Here is a 16549-nt window from a genome sequence, read left to right as displayed (position 1 = left end):
AAGGATGTGCAGGGTGAGTTTAACAGCAGCAATAAGTAATGAAGCAGTTCTTTAAGGGTTAACTTATCGGTCTGGCGGCTTCCTGACTGTAGTTTTAGGCTCAAACGGTGGCGCCACCACCGTTAGCACGTGATAAGTCCAGTGTCCTGAAGGCGTTGATAAACTGGTTTCTGACGGTGATGGTGGGTCCTTGTCATCTTGGACGGGGTCCTGGGTCCAGGATTCAGTATGCGGTATGAAGTACCATCTCCAACTGTTCCCTGTTGCGCGCTGCTTGTTCTCGCCAGGACTGACTGCTTCTGCGTGCGCTCTGGCCTTTTTAGCTTAGTCATGCCCCCTGCTGTCAAGTGCAAAGGTCGGTCCAGGTATTTAAGCTTTTTCCCGGACAACAGAGGAGACAGCCCCAACAGTTCCGGACCCGGCACAAGGGTGGTACCCCCGGTCCGGTCCCTTTTCTTACAGCAACATAGTATAAAAACAGAATAAAATGTGAGACAAAATACCACAGGTACAGAAAAACAGGTGGGTACACTCAAAAAAATAAATACCCTAGCCTATGTGGCACAGTCAAGAGCCTACTATGTGAGCCAAGAGGGAGGTATAGTTACCTGTAGATAATAACCAGAGACCCACCACAGCCGACACATGTTTCGCACTGAAATGCTTCGTCAGGTGTGGTGGGTCCCTGGTTGTGTTGCGGCAACATAGAGATGAAACAAATAATCTGCAGTGTCCTGGAGTAGCCTACAGAAGAAGGATACAGTGGGAAAGAGAAAGCATTTTACTGTGAAGGAAACAGTATGCAGCTTTTGATGAATCTCGGGACGTTATAGCAAATGTCTTGAAGAACTAACCACAGATCTTCTGTGGATGTTGCTTGAGCAAGTCTTTCTGTGCCTTCATGTAATCCCAGACAGACCCGATGTTATTGTGATTAGGGCTATTTGGGGTTCATATCATCACTAGTGTTGAGCGATACCGTCCGATACTTGAAAGTATCGGTATCGGAAAGTTTCGGCCGATACCGGCAAAGTATCGGATCTAATCCGATACCGATACCCGATACCAATACAAGTCAATGGGACACCAAGTATTGGACGGTATCCTGTATGGTTCCCAGGGTCTGAAGGAGAGGAAACTCTCCTTCAGGCCCTGGGATCCATATCAATGTGTAAAAGAATTAAAATAAAAAATAGGGATATACTCACCTCTCTGACGCAGCCTGGACTTTACCGCCGTAACCGGGAGCCGTTGTACCTAAGAATGCGCGCTTGAAGGGCCTTAGGTGACGTCACGGCGCTCTGATTGGTCCGTAGCGGTCGCGTGACCGCTACGCGACCAATCACAAAGCAGTGACGTCACCTAAGGTCTTTCAAGCGCTTGAAAGACCTTAGGTGACGTCACTGCTTTGTGATTGGTCGCGTAGCGGTCACGCGACCACTACGGACCAATCAGAGCGCCGTGACGTCATCTAAGGCCCTTCAAGCGCGCATTTTTAGGTACAACGGCTCCCGGTTACGGCGGTAAAGTCCAGGAGCCGCCGGAGAGGTGAGTATATCCCTATTTTTTATTTTAATTCTTTCTTTTACACATTGATATTAATCCCGATACCGATTCCCGATACCACAAAAGTATCGGATCTCGGTATCGGAATTCCGATACCCGCAAGTATCGGCCGATACCCGATACTTGCGGTATCGGAATGCTCAACACTAATCATCACTTCTAGGTCTCCTTGTTTTATTTTATGCTGCAGATAATTCTTAGCGAAATTGGCTATATGTTTGGAATTGTTGGAGCCAATCAGATGCTGCCCTGATGGTATTGCATAATGAATATGTTTCTGCCTGATTTTTCAGCGTTGAGATCACCAAGAAATAGGCAACAATTAAGACCGTAGTGGTTGGCTAATGAAACAGTGCAGCAGATCAACATCCCATAACGCATATATCCCTTCAAAATCGGAAGATGTTCAGCAGTGCCATCAGTTCAGAACTGGCAGTAGTCAGTCTGACCCAGCTATAACCATCTACTGTTTGATGAACTGTGTGCAGAAATGGTCTTCAAGAAAGAAATTCACCCAAAAACCACACTTATGACATGCAAACAAGTATAAGTGCCTAAAATATGCACAAAAACGTAGGAATTGGCATGCAAAAAAATGGCTGCAGGTGCTCAGAACATACTGTATTAGTCAAAATGTGAATTATAGGGATGTAACAGAAGACAGTTTGTTTACTGAAGCGATTGAAAGGTGCACAATAATGATTGTATGCAGGCAACAGTGAAGCATGGTGAAAGTTCTTTGCAAGTCTGGGTTGTAATTTCAGGCAATGGAGTTGGGGAATTGTTCAGGAATCAGGATTAATGATGTCCTCAATGCTCAAGACGATACAATCCATTATGCAGTATCCTCAAAGAGGCATCGGATTGTCTCTAAAGTTATTTTGCAGCAGTACCCTAACCCCAAACATACAGCCAATGTTAGTAAGAACCATCTTCAACATAAAGAAGAACAAGCAGACCTGGGAGTGATGATATGGACCCCACAGAGCCCTCATCCCAACAACATTGAGTCTGCTTGGGATTTCATAAAAAGACAAAATGATTTGTGCAAGCTTAGATATGTGGATAGTTCTCCAAGTTGTTTGGAAGAACTTCCCTGCCAAGTTCCTTTAAAAACTGTGTGCATAGAAGTGTACCTAGAATAATGGATGCTTTGATGCTATATTGAAGGTAAATGGCAGTCACACCAAATATTAATTAGATTTCGATAAAGCGCTGAATTTTATTGAAACAGCACAAAGCTTAGTAAGTGACACAACACTGGAATCTTGGTCTCAGCCCCTACATCATTCTGCTCTCAGATTACATTGCAAAAACCTGCTGACAGAATGCCTTTAAAGCTTCAATTTTGTAATGTATTGCTATATTTTTTTAAACACCTGCTCAAAATATTTGCACAGCACTGCATATGATGAAAATCTATGTTAAAAAAATAGAACAAAAATCAGGGGTAGGGGGATATAGGGTAATCCCAGTAAGCATGGCTTGAAAAGGACATAGGTTTAAAGAAAATTATGAATGGATGTCACATTGTGTTCGGGCTGCTTGATAGATAGGTAAGTGTGGGTAAGAATATTCTATTCATAGTGCCCAGATCTTGATAAATTTGTCATTTTGATCTAATAAAATTCTGGAGACTTTTTCATCTATCATAAATTCATACATCCTGAATTGAATTCTTGCAGAGGAGCAGACCTTTTTTTTCTATGAATGTGCAATAGTTTGGCAGCCAGATCTAAGAAAGCAAAGAGCTAAAGTTGTGTATGAGTGAAGTCTGGCTCTATAAAGCATTTTTTTATGTTTTACTATACAATAATAATAATAACATTGAAAAAAATAGTTTGTTTTGCAATATTCTGTGTCAAAATGTTTTGTTAGTTTTTTTTTTTTTTCAGTTTTTTTTTAAAGCAGCTTGTTGTAATTCAATGGAAGCCTTCAGTATTTACTTCCAGTGGATAAAACTGGTCACTGATGCATGTCTCATTATAATTCATTTTCCAGAGCTCTAATGAGATGTTCAGCTTGGTGTCCACCACAAGACCTGGACAGATTTTTATGAAAACGAAATAAATGTAAAACAAAAATGAAGTATTAAATAAAATAAAAATATTGCATAGCAGAATATACTTTAATTTTATTTACAGATAATAAAAGTGTACAAATACATTATATAGCCCATTCAACTTAAAGCAGGGTGCTATTGGTGCCACCTGTGCAGCCACTGAGGGGCACACTTACACATTGTACTGCAAAGGGCACACACACTGTTCTTGGACAGGGGCCCTCTTGTGCCTGTGGCCGCCCCTCGAATAAAGCATTTAACCCCTTAACTCCCAGAGCTTTTTTCAGTTTTGCGTTTTAGTATTTCCCTCCCCTCCTTCCCAGAGCCATAACTTTTTTTACTTTTCTGTCAATATGGCCATGAGAGGGCTTATTTTTTGTGGAACGAGTTGTACTTTTGAATGACACCATTGGTTTTACCATGTCATGTACTAGAAAGCAGAAACAGATTCCAAGTGCGGTGAAATTGCAAAACAAAGTGCAATCCCACACTTGTTTTTTGTTTGGCTTTTTTGCTAGGTTCACTAAATGCAAAAAGTGACCTGCCATTATGATTTTCCTGGTTATTACAAGTTCATAGACATCAAACATGTCTAGGTTATTTTTTATCTAAGTGATGAAAAAAAATTCAGAACTTTGCGAAAAAAAAAAAAATTGTGCAATTTTCCGATACCCGTAGCGTCTCCATTTTTCATGATCTTGGTTTGGGTGAGGGCTTATTTTTTTTTCGTGCTGAACTGATGTTGATACCACTTTTGTGCAGATACGTTCTTTTGATTGCCCGTTATTGCATTTTAATGCAATGTCGCGACGACCAAAACAACTTAATTCTGGCGTTTTGACTTTTTTTCTCGCTACGCCGTTTAGCGATCAGGTTAATCCTTTTTTTATTGATAGATCGGGCGATTCTGAATGCGGCAAAACCATATATGTGTATGATTGATTTTTTTAATTGTTTTATTTTGAATGGGGCAAAAGGGGGTGATTAAAACTTTTATATTTTTTTATTTTTTTCATATTTTTAAAAACATTTTTTCTTTTAAATTTTGGCATGCTTCAATAGCCTGTAGCTGCCATAAATCGATCACCTCTGCTACATAGAAGTGATGCTGAGATCACCCCTATGTAGTAGAATTACAGCATTGCTATGGGCACCAACCACAGGGTGGCGCTCATAGCAATCTGGCATCAACAACCATAGAGGTTATCATGCCAATGCATCGATAACCCCCGATCACGTGATGGGGGTCACCAGTGCATGTATTTCTGGCAAGTGTTTAACTAGTTAATAGGCACGGGCAGATCATGATTCCGCCCGCGGCTATTGTGGGCACATGTCAGCTGTTCAAAACAGCTGACATGTCCTTGGTTTGCTGCGGGCTCACCGCCGGAGCCCACATCAAAGCAGGGGTTCTGCCATCAGACTTACTATTCCGTCCGATGGCAGAAATAATTCTTTCATAAAACGGGTGGGGAATCATTTTTCTGCTAAGGGACATTTGGATATTTATACCATCCTTTGGGGGCTGGACAAACTCCACCCACAAAGTGCATCATGACTGTGGCACTGGTTTCAGGACATAATCTTTCATTGCATGCCCTTCAGTGTTCAGTAGTGATGAGAAGTGTACTAGTTGCTTGGGTTTTCCTGAGCACGCTCGGGTGGTCTCTGAGTATTTGTAACTGCTCGGAGATTTAGTTTTCATCTCCAGCAGCTTAATGATTTACAGCTACTAGCCAGCTTGATTACACGTGGGGATTCCCTAGCAACCAGGCAACCCCCATATGTACTCAGGCTGGCTAGTAGCTGTAAATCATTAAGCTGCGGCGATGAAAACTAAACCTCTGAACACTAACAAATACTCGGAGACCACCCGAGCGTGCTCAGGAAAACCCGAGCAACGAGCATACTCGCTCATCACTAGTAGTGAGCACTGCATGTGTGTGCTAACAGAGCAAGAAGAAATTAATGAGCTGGTTGTAATCAAAGTACACCTCCCGGCCCAAGAATGCGGTCCCTGAGAATCTGCTCGGGGCCTGATAAAAGGTCATCGAGGGCCGTAAATGGCCCTGGGGTCTGAGGTTCCCCTATCCTGCCATAAAACAAAAAAACAAATAAAGAAAGGAATGTGGAAATAAATATTACTTTTGTGATGTGCCCTCAAAGACAGGATGAGAGAGAAAAATTGGTTCCTGTAGCTTACAGTCAAATAATGTTTGCAGGAAGAAAATAGACACAAGAAGTCAAAATGAATTATCTAAACCTGAACTGCAAGAGTCAGAGTGCAAAGCAAATGTCATGTACTTGTCTGGTTCCATTAGCATGTGGTACGAGCGGAGAGAGTTGAAGGTATGAAGGGGATTGTATGCTAATGAATGGAGGGCAAAGATTACAGACATACGGAGAAGTCTATTATGAAAAATTAAAAGACCTCTCTTCTAAAATTCAGTGTAATACTTCATAGATGATGAAAATGTTATTTTGTTTTGCTGCCTCCTCACCCTCACTTTTGTATCTGGTTTATCTATAATAAATGAGCAGACAAAAGTTTTGAAATTTCTAGTTTTTAAAGAGCTTATATTTATTTTTTTTTAATCAATACACCATTTAAGCAAATAGAAGTTATAATCAATACATTATTACTCCATTTGCAGCTATTACAGCTTTACAGAAGTTTCAGGATAATTTACCCAATGCAAAATCTGTAACATATCTTCCACGTACTGTGCACTAGTGACGGATGGATCTGTGGATGTTCGGGTCAATCAGCTTCTGCCGAACTTTAAAAACAGTTTCGTTCGGATACCAGAACAGTACCCAGAACTCAAACTCGACCTCAGAACCCATTCAAATGAATGGGGGTCTGAATATCTGGAGCCTCTCACACTGTCATCTATATAACAGAGCGAGAAACAGTGGCTCTGATCAGCGGTAACCTTATGTTACCGCTGGTCACAGTGCTGCAGTTCCCACGCTGTCACACAGAAGACAGCATGTGAGCCAGCAGCTGTGACTGGGGGTGAAAATGTTACCACCGATCACAGGCATCGGCTGATAAGTTCAACACTCATCAACCTATGCCTGGATCGCTCATAGCGGCGAGAGCAGGTGTATGCTGATGAGAGTATTCACCACCTGGAGCCTGTCAAATAAGCTAATGAATAAAGAAATAAAAGAAGAAAATGGCGTGGCGTCCACTCTATTGTTGATCACCAGCACAGGTAAAGCTGACAGCTGTGGGCTGCAAACCTCAGTTTTAAGCTTTATCTTGGCTGGTTATCAAAAATAGAGTGGTCCCCATGCTTTTAAAAAAAAAATTATATCAATAAATAATTTTTTAAAATGGCATGGGGTCCCCCCCCCCTGTTTTTGATAATTCTCAAATTGGCAAGAGGTCATGTACATTGGCCCTCCCCAACCTAAAATCGCAGCCCACAGCCTCCCTAGAGAAGGTTCATCCACTACATGCTCCAATTCTGGAGATTTGCCAGGCTCTTCCCACTTGCTCTGGTGCAGTGACAAGAAGGGTAATATTTTTGGCATTGATGCCAGCTTTGTAATGTCAGTTGACTAACCAGGGGTTAGTAATGGAGAGGCATCTATCAAACCCCTCCATTACTAATACAATTGTCGAATAAATAAAGACATACACAGAGAGAAAAGTCCTTCAAATGAAATAAACACACAAAGAAAAGTTGTTTAATTGAAATAAACACTCCCCTAGCTGGATATCAAAAATGGGGGGACCCCACACTGTTTTTTAATGATTTATTTAAATAGGCAGTGAGCACATTTTTTGAGTGACATGTCTAACTAATGGGCACCCACTGAGTAATCATAGACAGTATCGGGTTTCTGAGATCTTGCATTGCACTTAAGCACTTTAACGGGTGTTGGTGATGGCTTGGTGAGGGAATTCCTTTCAGGGTCAGATAGGGTCAGCCAACGTGGAGCGGGGGGCGCTACTATGCTGCCCATAGAATGCTAACCTCTGCTGCCAGGAAGGGAAATAGAGGACTAATTTATTTTCCCTTAGATTTATCTTCCATCATCATTATTTGTAATTCTACCCAGACTTCTGATTACTAATAAACAATTTTTTGACCCTGATCTGATCTACAGTGTACTCACTGATTTTTTTTTTTATTAGGTTTGAGCTTTAATAGAAAAATAAGTAATAAAAGCTAATTTTTATACTGTAGGTTCTGTTATTTTCCCTAGTTCTAGTTTTTGCATGTAAGCAGAATTTTTGCTGAAACCATTAACAAGAATTTAGAACCATGCAACATTGATCAAAGGTTGAGGGGATGTGTTACAGACTTACAGCAAGTGCCATGGTTGGTCCATGTATGCCATTTTGATCACTCAACTTTCAATTAGGAGAGTTGAGCCATGTGTAGTGACAGCAATGTTCAAGATTCTTTTTCGCCATTAATTTTGATCTTTCTTGTTAGTCAGCACATAATGTGGTGGCAGCAGTTTAGTAGTAGAAAAACTTGATGAAAGGTTCCTTTTAAGGACATCTTGTAGATACCTATTTTTTATGTTCATTTAGGATAGCTGTTTCTTTCAGTTCCATGGACTTTGAATGTAGCAACTCGTAAGTGGTAGAGGGATGATGGTGGGCATCTTTTAAAAAATATTGTAGGCTGCAGAGACCCTTGGTGGTACAAAAGTTCCCCACTCAGGAATGGCAGAAGGAATGTGAGTGGCCACTAATGATAGATTGACAACTTTTATCACTAGGAGGCAACAAACTTAAAGGGAACCTGTCACCCGCCCAGGGCTTATAAAGGTAAAAGAGCCACCTTCAGCAGCACTAAGGCTGCATTCTGTGAAGGTGGCTCTTTGGTTTAGTATTCCTACGAATGATGAAATAATCACTTTTATAAATTTTGCCCAATACCTGTTTTGCATCAGGGAGGTATGATTTCTGCCTGACTCAAGCGCCCCGCAGCCGTCCATCATCCCACCGGGTGCCGTCTCCTCTCTGTCTTGTGCGTGCTGCCCTGGAACTTACATCAAGTAAGTGTATTCACACTGTGGGGCTGGGAATCTGGCGCTGTGCGCACGCGCAATCTACTTTCATCACTTATTGTAAGTTCCTGGGCAGCGCGCACGGCGCATGCCCGAGAAATAATTGCAGAGCACAGGCGCCGGTGATGGAGCAAGACAGAGAGGAGGCGGCACCCGGTGGGATGATGGACGGCTTCGAGGCGCTTGAGTCAGGGAGAAATCATACCTCCCTGACGCAATACAGTTATGGAGCGAATTTTATAAAAGTGATTATTTCAGCATTCCTAGGGAGACTAAACATAAGAACCACCTTCACAGAATGCAGCCTTAGTGCTGCTGAAGGTGGTTCTTTTACCTTAATAGGCCCTGGGGGGGTGACAGGTTCCCTTTAATGGTTGCAAAATACTACAGGCAATATGGTTGATTATTTCAAATCTCACAAGACAACTTGGCTTGTACAGAAGTAGCCAAATGTCAGATATGTCAGAGGTTGATAATTTTGACACTTCACTGATACAAGCAGTAGTTTCTGGCAATCTCTTCAGCAGCACCTCCTTCATTTTGGCTCTGCCCTGTGTTGCTCTCAGTAGAGCTTGGCAAACATTCACAACATTTTGTCACTGACCCTCTCTTAAGCAACACTGCCCTACATTAACATGTCTTACATTTTGCACACTCTTACAGCCTCAAGTTACTTACCACATCACAGTAATCACATGAAGGCTCTAGTTTCCTACATGTCTCAGGTATAAAAATCCTCTTAACATGCAGGCATGAACTTTTAGACTGTAAAGAGCTATTTTTATCATATTTGGCCCTGTCTGACCCTGTAAGGTCATCAGCTCAGCACCTTAGTACTTGAACCTTTATGGACAAAGCACAAAATTTGTGAGCAGCGCCTCAGTCATATTAACCATTCCACAGTGATACACCATACTAGTAGTTTCTTGACTCCGAATGTAGCTACCATTATTCACTAGTTATATCTTAGCGTTGTTATGGTTAATATTATATGGATTGATTTGTATATCATTTAAACAATTTACATCTATATGGCTAGCTTTAATGTGCTTGTGTCTTTGCATGCTCAGTAAAGTTGTTCATAGAAGTAAATAAGCAAAATATTGGTTTTCTGATAAGCTTTTCTGACAATTGTAATGTGGTTCCATAGAATCATAGGGTGGTGGAATCATAGAGTTAGAGTTGGAAGGGACCTCCAGGGTCATCATGTCCAACCAACTGACCAATGCAGGATTCACTAAACCATCTCAGACAGATGTCTGTCCAGCCTCTGTTTGAAGACTTCCATTAAAGGAGAACTCGTCACCACCTCTCGTGGCAGCCTGTTCCACTCACTGCTCAACCTCAATGTCAAAAAGTTTTTTCTAATATCTAATTTGTATCTTCTCCCTTTAAGTTTCATTCCATTGCTTCTCATGTTTCCATGTGCAAATGAGACTAATGATGATTCCTCTACAGTGTGACATCGCTTCAGATATTTGTAGACAGCTATTAAGTTTCCTTTTAGTCTTCTTTTTTGCAAGCTAAACATTTACAGATCCTTTAATCGTTCCTCGTAGGACATACTTTGCAGTCCGCTCACCATTCTGGTCGCTCTTCTCTGAACTCGATCCAGTTTATCATGTCTTTTTTAAAATGTGGTGCCCAGAACTGGACACAGTATTCCAGATGGAGGAGTAGAGGAGAACAATTACTTCACATGATCTAGACTCTATGCTTCTCTTAATACATCCCAAAACTGTGTTTGCCTTCTTTGCTGCTGCATCACACTGACTCATGTGTAGGAGGTGTATATTTTGTGTTTTTATTTTACAGGGGGGACTATTTCATTTGAAAAGTCATTGTCCGGATAGTGGACAACCCTTTTATGTCTCCCCAGCAATGCGAGGTATGACACTCGGGTCTTCCAGTGAAAGCTGTACCGTCACTGCTGACAGGTGGTTACAGACATATCATAAAGGAGCCATGTAATTTTGGTACCCTACATTTCATACATGAATTACAGGAGATATGCAATGCTAGGTATAACAAAGTATTTATTATGAATGGTAAGGCTTTATGTTAGTATTACATTCATCCTAGAACACTTATCTTTTAGCCCTTAAATGTCTGAGGCAACAAAGTCTCATCCATCTGCATCTAGAGCAATGCCTCAGGTGGATCTACGCTGGCTTGTATTCATTAAAGATTAGTGGTCATTACTTCCTTTTGTATACATCCAGATTGGGAAACACTATTACAGGAATTATCCTACAAGATAATGAAATATCTTTTTCATAATAACATTTAAAATTAAATTACTTCAATTGTTGAGGAAGAGAAATAAAAAATATCCTAGCTAATGAAGCCTGAAATAGAATGGAATAGTTGGATTTCATTGCAAGACTCACATAAGCAAGACAATGATATTAGCAAAGCAACGAGTAAATTATATACACAATCTAATCTCTGAAATGGTTGGAAGGTAAAAGTAGAAATAGATATTAATGTCGCTGATACAATATCTAACCAGCCGTTTTATTGCTTCCATGTTATTGATTATGTATATGTTATGTCTGATGATTAGAAACAAAACTACAAATTAATAAATATATATTTACGACATATTAGTTTAGGATAAATAATAATAAAAAATTCAGGTAATATATATACCGTATTTTACGCTTTGTAAGACGCACTTTATTTCCCCCAAATTTGGGGGGGAAATGTGGGTGCGTCTAACAAAGCGGATATACCGCTTACCATTACAGGCTGGGATGAGGGGGTGTCCGCCGCTGCTACCGCCCGCCGCCGCTGTCGCCCGCCGCCGCTGTCACCCGCCGCCACTGCCGGGGTTGTCCGCTGCTGCCCCGGGTGATGCTGGAGGCTCCGGTGCTGCGAGGGGCTCTGGCGACATTTTGTGAAAGACCAGAGCCCCCCGGCAGTTCGTCCATGCATTCTAGTATGACTAACTCCTGGAAAATGGCCGCCGGAATCTCGGGAGATGAGATTTCAGCACTGAGATCTCATCTCTCGAGATTCCGGCGGCCATTTTCCCGGAGTCAGTCATACAGGAACGCATGGACGAACTGCTGGGGGCTCTGGTCTTTCACAAAATGTTGCCAGAGCCCCCCGCAGCACCGGAGACAGCCCTGGAGACAGCCCTGCAGCACTGGAGACAGCCCTGCAGCACCACAGCCCCCTGTAGTACCAGAGCCCCCTGCAGCACCAGAGCCCCCTGCAGCACCAGAGCCCCCTGCAGCACCCCTCATCCCAGCCTGCAGCACAGCAGCCCCCATGCAGCACCGAAGCCCCCCTGCAGACCCCATCATCCCAGCCTGCAGCAATGCTCCACTCCTGCCTCCAGCAACGACCCTGGGACCCTGATCCACCGCAGCCACAACCCCTGGTAAGCAATAAGACGCATGGATTATAAGAAGCCCCCTCAATTTATTAAAAAAAGTTTTTTCCTATTTTTCTCCTCAAAATTTGGGGTGCGTCTTATAATCCGGAGCGTCTTACAAAGCGAAAAATACGGTAATTCTGCATGCATAGTATTGTTATATAGTTGGGGCTAAATTTAAGAAGACCAGTCAATTCCCCACATATTTTTTTGTGTGTGTTTTTTGCTATTTTTGAGTAATAAAATTTGTATTGATGTGTTAGTCCCCTTGTTTCATTGGATCTTTGGTTAAAATATTTTACATTTATATCTGTGTTTGCATTTTCAAAACGTATTTGAATATTGACAGATCCATATTGTTTGGGTTTGGTTGCTTTGGCCTTAAAGGGATGTCCCATTTGGCCATATGGACAATTTTATAGGTTTACATGTTTTAGCAAATACTTATATTCCTAATGAAATACCAATTATGTAGCATCTTTTTTTGTGCTGTCCCTCTGTTATTCCTCTGGAACTATAAAAATAATTTTGACAACTGAGTGTTGATATTTCTCCGGTCAAAGGGTTGTGTCTTTACACTGAGGCTGTCTGTGACATTATCAGACTGTGTTGGAGCTATGCATAATATTTTCCACCAGATATATGACCAGGATGCTTCTGTTAAACAGCTAATGGTTATTACTGGGCTTACAGCCCTTTCATAAAAGAAACCTTGGATAAAAGCATGGTCCTTCTTCATTACTAACAATAAGTTAAATTTGCTTTTTGTGCATAAACTAATAATTTGCAGGTGAAGTGTCCTAAGAGGTCCCCATTGTCCACTACCTCTCCTACAGCATCACTGTCTTAATAATTTTTTGTCCACATGGTCACCATTTTTCCTTGTCAACAAGGCCCAGCTACAATAGATCTGGATTAACAATACATGAGGAATCTGCCCATATCTGAGAGCAAACTGACCCTCCTTAACTTGGCTATGTCAGATTAAATGGAAAAAATTGGCATATAACCCTTAAAGAGAACCTGTCAGCAGGATTTATCACTATAAAGTAAAGGCATGGCCATAATGGTGCCGTTATGCAATTAAACTGATACCTGCGGTGAAGGAATCCGATCAGAGGTTATTAAATTGGCCTCCAAAGTTTTCTTCTAATGGTGTCTTCTATGCATCAGGGCAGGCCAAGGTGGTAGGGTGGTGGTTTTCTGCTGCAGTCTCTCCATCGGCTTCCTGTGATTGCTTTACAGGTCATTGTATGGGAAAAAAGTTTAAATTGCATAATATACAGTGGGTGAAACAAGTATTGAACACATCACCATTTTTGTAAGTAAATATATTTCTAAAGATGCTATTGACATGAAATTCTCACCCGATATTGGTAACAACCCATTCAATCCACGTAGGTAAAGAAATAAAACCATAGATGTACAGAAATTAAGTTATGTGTCAGAAAAAACTATTGAACACATAAAAAAGAGGTATAAAAAACATGGAAAGTCATGACACCAGGTGAAATCTATAGGTAATTAGAAAGCAATCCTGCTACTTAGTGAAAAATTATATCAGTTGGTTCAACTGATCCCTGTAAAAGGAGTCTCATTACCAAGGTGCCACACAAACATCTCATGACTTGAGAGGTAAAACCTGTGAGCTGTCTCAAGACCTTTGCAACCTTAGTGTTACAAAACATACTGATGGCATTAGTTAGAGATTTTCTAAACTACTGAAGGTTCCAGTGAGCACTGTTAGGGCCATAAGTGGAAAGAACATTATTTCACCATAAACCAGCCATGACCAGGTGGTCTCCACAAAATTTCAGACAGAGGAGTAAAAAGAAATATCAGAAGAGTTATCCAAGAGCAAGGACTACCCGTGGATAGATACAGAAAGACCTGGAATCTGCAGGTACAATTGTTTCAATTAAAATTGTAAGTAATGCACTCAACCTCCTTGACCTGTATTCACATTGACTACAGAAGACTCTAATGCTGAACAAATAGCATGTTCAAGACCATTTACAGTTTACTCAACAATGTTTAGACAAGCCTGTGAAACACTGGGAGAATATAGTCTGATCAGATGAGATCAAAATTGAATTCTTTTGATGCCATAACGCACATCATGTTTGTATGCTAAAAAAGCACTGCATATCACCCTCAAAACATCATACCAATAGTAAAGTTTGGAAGTGGGAACATCATGATGTGGTGCTGTTTTTAGCATATGGCGCTGGCAAAGCTTATACATAATTGAAGGAAGAATGAATGGGCAAATGTACCAAGACATTCTTGATAGAAATCTGCTGCCATCTTCCAGAATGATGAAGATGAAATGAGGGTGGACATTTCAGCAAGACAGTGATACCAAACACACAGCCAAGGAAACTCAATTGTTTTCCGAGAAAGAAAATAAAACTGCTAGAATGACCCAGTCAATCTGACCTGAATCTAATAGTTAATTTATGGAAGGAACTAGAGCTCAGAGTACATAGGAGGAGCCCATGGATCATTCAGGATTTGAAAAGTATTTGTGAGGAAGAACAGGCCAAAATCACATCTGAGCAATGTATGCGACTAGTTTCTCGGTATAAGAGGTGTCTTGAAGCTGTCGCCACCAACAAATGCTTTTGTACGAAGCATTAAATACATTTCAGTAAGCTTGTTCAATACTTTTTACCTGTATGATTTCTCATTATTACTAGTGATGTGCGAACGTGCTCGGATAACATCTTTCCTGACTCCCGAGCACGCTCGGGTGTTATCCGAGCATCTGGGCTTGCTCCTACAATATGTGTGAGTCTCTACACCTGGGGATTGCCTGTTTTTTAGATCAGTCCTAAGCATGTAATAGGTGCTGGAAAAAGGAGGAATCGCTAAATTGTTTTTGTTAAGAAGGGTTTAAGTGGTAACAAATTAAAAAGGTCTGGGGTTTATCTAACATTTAGCAATATACATGACACAGTGAGGAACTGAAGGTAATTTATCTGTGTTGTTAATTCTTTAGGTCATTGATTTCTTTGTTTTCCTCTTATCAATGAACAAAATGTATACAAGAGGTCACTTACAAAGCTGGATCTTGGATTCCAATGATGTAGAAAGCTGCATGTATTTCTTCTTGTGTAGTTTTATTATTTTCCTTACTAAGTAGTCCCCAAAGTGTGTTTAGCAGTGATAACAGCTACAGCTTGCTATGTGTTACTCCAGCAGCAGACGGTCCGGCAGACATACTGTAAGTGCTGCATGTTAATAATCCATGTAAATGGCCAGACTTGTAATACAGTTGTGTGAAAAAGTGCTTGCCCCTTCATGATTTCCTATTCCTGTTTGGATTTTTTTTCCTTTAATAATGAAGGCCTTCATTTATAAACTGCATTTTATGATTACTTGTGTTATCTTTGTCCAATATTTAAATTTGTTATGTGATCTGAAACATTTAAGTGTGACAAACATGCAAAAGAATAGGAAATCAGGAAGGGGTCAAATAATTTTTTCACACAAATGTACATGTACAGGATTTTGCCCATCAGAGTTGGAGCAACTCTTATTTAGTGGTTCTCCACTTCCACTTTAGCTCACAGACTGTAACCTCAAGTTAAGGATTAACTACAAACATGTTTAGATATCCAGCTAGAATATATGGACAGGATTATCTTCATTAGTGCTCATTAAAGGGAACATGTCACCCCCCCCAGGCGTTTTTAACTAAAGGCTGAGTCACACATAACGATATCGTTAACGATATCGTTGCAACGTCATGCTTTTGGTGACGTAGCAACGATCTCGCTAATGATCTCGTTATGTGTGACAGTGACCAACAATCAGGCCCCTGCTGGGAGATCGTTGGTCGATGGGAATGATCAGGATCTTTTTTTGGTCGCTGATCACCCGCTGTCATCGCTGGATCGGCGTGTGTGTGACGCCGATCCAGCAATGTGTTCACTGGTAACCAGGGTAAATATCGGGTTACTGAGTTCAGGGCCGCGCTTAGTAACCCGATATTTACCCTGGTTACCATTGTAAAAGTAAAAAAAAAACAGTACATACTCACATTCTGATGTCTGTCACGTCCCCCGGCGTCCACAGGGTTAAAACTGCTTTCGGCAAGAGCGCTGCTAATATGCACACGCTGCTGCCGAGAGCTTCCCTCCACTGACTGTGTCAGCGCCGGCCGTAAAGCAGAGCACAGCGGTGATGTCACTGCTGTTACTGCCGGCGCTGACACATTCAGTGCAGGGAAGCTCTCGGCAGCAGCGCGTGCATATTAACAGCGCTCTTGCCTAAAGCAGTTTTAACCCTGTGGACGCCGGCGGGGGACGTGACAGACATCAGAATGTGAGTATGTAGTGTTTTTTTTTTTTTACTTTTACAATAGTAACCAGGGTAAATATCGGGTTACTAAGCGCGGCCCTGCACTTAGTAACCCGATGTTTACCCTGGTTACCCGGGTGCTGCAGGGGGACTTCGTTCCCCTGATCGTTGGTCGCTGGAGAGAGCTGTCTGTGTGA

At 41.4% G+C, this 16549-nt stretch overlaps 1 long non-coding RNA gene across 1 annotated transcript; it reads right to left on the bottom strand.

The window, feature by feature from the left end:
* Positions 1 to 312: 312 nt before the first annotated feature.
* LOC143781393 (uncharacterized) lies at positions 313 to 16215 on the bottom strand. The gene is made up of 3 exons (XR_013216688.1): positions 16093 to 16215; positions 13143 to 13275; positions 313 to 340 (listed from the first exon to the last, which is right to left on the bottom strand). It is a non-coding gene; the product is annotated as an uncharacterized LOC143781393 (long non-coding RNA).
* Positions 16216 to 16549: the final 334 nt, after the last annotated feature.

Source organism: Ranitomeya variabilis, chromosome 6 (assembly GCF_051348905.1).
Source record: "Ranitomeya variabilis isolate aRanVar5 chromosome 6, aRanVar5.hap1, whole genome shotgun sequence".
Classification (NCBI taxonomy): Eukaryota; Metazoa; Chordata; class Amphibia; order Anura; family Dendrobatidae; genus Ranitomeya; species Ranitomeya variabilis.
Note: the sequence above shows the minus strand (reverse complement) of the source record. Positions and strands in the feature narration are given on the sequence as shown.